The following is a 3,321-nucleotide window of genomic DNA, read 5'->3' as shown; positions in this document are numbered from 1 at the left end:
GTTGCATGTACACTTAGGAGTGTTCGAATGCTCAAAACCCAACATAATCATCCTATCATAATTGGATTAGTTAATTTGATCTATATGTGTTCTTGAAAAAAGTTCCATAACTTGTCCTCAAGTTATGGAATATGAAAAGTTTTTATTTATGAAACCATGAACTAATCTAAGTTATAGAATTCAAAGAGTCTTGAAAGGTTTCATAACTTGTCCTCAAGTTTGGAATTTGAAAGGTCTCATTTATGCAACATAAAACTTCATAAGTTATAAATGTCAAAAGTTTTGACAAGTTATAAAACTTGCCCTCAAGTTTTCGAACTTGAAAATTACATTAATGAAACTTTAATTCGAAACCCTAGAGTTTTAAAAAGTTTAAAATTCAACCCTTATAATATTATAATATTAAAGTTTAATACTTATATATATGTATAAGACAAGTCAGTCTTACCGTTAGTAGGCCTCATGTTGGATTAGTGTCTAAGTGCATAACTATAATTGGTATGTACTTGACCCGAGAGTAGCATGGTCCATTTGGGTTCATATCACCAGAACAATTTGATAGGATGGACTTTTGAGAAGAGGTTATTTATGTTTTAGTAATATATTATAAGTTCTAATATATTAATATGAAATCATTTTATTTAATTAGTATTGATCAAGAATTACTATGGAATTAATTCTATGATCAAAAGAGACTAATTAAATATATGGGGATTGATTGTGTAAATCATTCATTCTTATAAAGTGGGCTTATGATCCATAGTTCTTTATGTTGGGCTAAACCCATGTAGTGACCCATGGATACTACATGGAGGTTAAAACCCATGGAGCCTAAAGAATATGGAAAGTCATGGACATTAGGGTTTGCATGGTGTAACCCTAGTTGTGCTACACTATATAAGAAGCTCGTTGGTTGGTGAAATGGGTGCTAGATGAACTAGAGTGTTCTTGAAGAACAATAACCAATTTGTGTGCACCATACTCTCTCAAACGTCATCCTTTGTCCAAAGGTGTGTTGTGATTCCATTTGAGGAATTCACACTATTGGTGCTAAGCTCTTAAAGGTTCAAGGCTTTCAACTACAACAAAAGCTATGTCATCTAACTAGAATTTTGTAGTATAGATACTTCATTGTATTCTAGTTCGGACGATGCTTTAGAATATTGAAAGTTTGCATGTATATTAGATAAAACATAGATCTAAAGCATTTAGGTTTGCATGTACACCTTAGGAGTGTTAGAATGCTCAAAACCCATCAGTGGTATCAGAGCCTAGGGTTGTTTTCCAACATACTTGATGCTAATTGCTTTCAAAAGCATAAAAAATTGAATTTTCTGCTTTCTTGTAACATCCCCCCTCTGGCACATATCACAATATTATCCGCTTTCGGCCACTCGACATCTATTCAAGTAAGGTCGTACCTCTGTATTCTTGATTCCTAAGAACATAGAAACCCATGTCTGGTTGATGAACCACGACCATGTAACCAGAGCGTGATTAACAGAGTTTCTCGTGGTTCCGGCCATGGCTCAGTAGATGATCGTTGCTAGTCCATCTTGATGTGTCTTGGCATGGCTACATGGTTGTCTGACAGATAATTTATTTAAGGTGGGTTCCACCTGATCCCACATCGGCTTGGAAGGAGAACGAAACATTTCCTTATAAGGGGTGTGGATACCTTCCCTATAACAATGCATTTTAAAGCCGTGAGGGCAGCAGATCCCATAAGAAATCTGCAGTTAACCGTGCCCAGGTGAAAGCAATCCAGGGATGGGTGACCCCCTGGGAAGCTATCGCACCGGGAGCGCAAAGCGGACAATATTTTGATACGTGCTAGAGGGGGATGTTACAAATGGTATCAGAGCTAGGGCACGGGTCGATTTGTTCGACGGGGACGTTGAACCCTATAATGGGGGGTGAAAGTGGGTTGCACCTGATCCCACATCGGCTTGGAAGGAGAACGAAACATTTCCTTATAAGGGGTGTGGATACCTTCCCTATAACAACGCATTTTAATGCCGTGAGGGCAGCAGATCCCATAAGAACTCTGCAGTTAAGCGTACCCGGGCAAGAGAAATCCAGGGATGGGTGACCCCCTGGGAAGTTTTCGCACCGGGAGCCCAAAGCGGACAATATTGTAATACATGCCGGAGGGGGATGTTACATTTCTGGACAGTGGAAAATGAAAAGTTTATATGGTTAGGCTAATTACATGAAATTTGTTTGATATGAATTGTCTTGTTCTTATAAGTTTAATTTAGATAATAGTAAAAATTGTTCCCTTTTTTGTAAGTTACAATAGTTGATCTAAATGTTTTGATGAATTCCATAACTTGTCCTCAAGATTATGGAAAATGAAAAGTTTTCTTTTTAAAGAGATCATTAAAATTATAGGTTATGAACTTGAAGAGTCTTTTTCGATAAATGTTTTTATGAACTCCATAAATTTGATGGGTTTTGAGCATTCTAACACTCACATGGTGTGCATGCAACCCCATGTGCCTTGGATCTATGTTTTCATTATTATACATGCAAATATACAAAATTCCAAAGCATCATCCTAACTAGCTTATTATGGAGCAACTATAGTACAAGAGTCTAGTTAGATGACATACATTTTGATGGAGCATGAAGTCTTAACCCTTTAAGAGCTTAGCCCCAATAGTGTGGAAGCCTCAAATGGAATCACAAATCACCAAAACAACTTGGAAAGCTTGAGAGAATAGTATACACTTGTTCAAAATCAGATATGCCCTCTTTCTTCACACTCTAGTGCAATTTCAAGTGCCAAGGACCTCTTTATAGAGTATGGTGGATTAAGGTTACATCCATGTAAACCCTCATACCCATGACCTTTCATTTCCATAGGATCCATGGGTTAAAAACTCCATGGACTATGGATGCAAGCATAGCCCATTGTAAATGAACTTTGGCCCATTCTATATACATAAGAGTCCATATTTAATTAGTCTCTTTTTGATCACCATATTAATTGCAAATTAATTCTTGATCAATACTAATTAAATAATTTGATTTCATATTAATATATTATAACTTATAATATATTAATAAATCAAAAATATACTATTCTCAAAAGACTATCCATACAAATTGTTCCGGTGAAGTGCAACCGAAATGGATCATGCTACTCTCGGGTCGAGTACATACCAATAATGGTTATGGGCTTAGACATCTAACCAACTGTCTCCCATTTGGATAAGTCTAAAACTATTATTCAAGTATGACTCCAAGATCCCGACTAGCAATCGTAGCTCTTAAAGCCGTTGTCGAACTCTGACCTAGTCAAATGACGTGTCCATT

At 36.5% G+C, this 3,321-nt stretch overlaps 1 pseudogene; it reads left to right on the top strand.

The window, feature by feature from the left end:
• Nucleotides 1–1,397: 1,397 nt before the first annotated feature.
• On the top strand, nucleotides 1,398–1,597 carry LOC145168148 (small nucleolar RNA U3; annotated as a pseudogene).
• Nucleotides 1,598–3,321: the final 1,724 nt, after the last annotated feature.

The sequence above is a fragment of the Lactuca virosa genome, chromosome 3 (genome assembly GCF_052849685.1).
Source record: "Lactuca virosa cultivar CGN04683 chromosome 3, Lactuca_virosa_CGN04683_v6, whole genome shotgun sequence".
Classification (NCBI taxonomy): domain Eukaryota; kingdom Viridiplantae; phylum Streptophyta; class Magnoliopsida; order Asterales; family Asteraceae; genus Lactuca; species Lactuca virosa.
The sequence above is the reverse complement of the archived record's forward strand: the minus strand, read 5'-3'. Positions and strand labels throughout refer to the sequence as shown.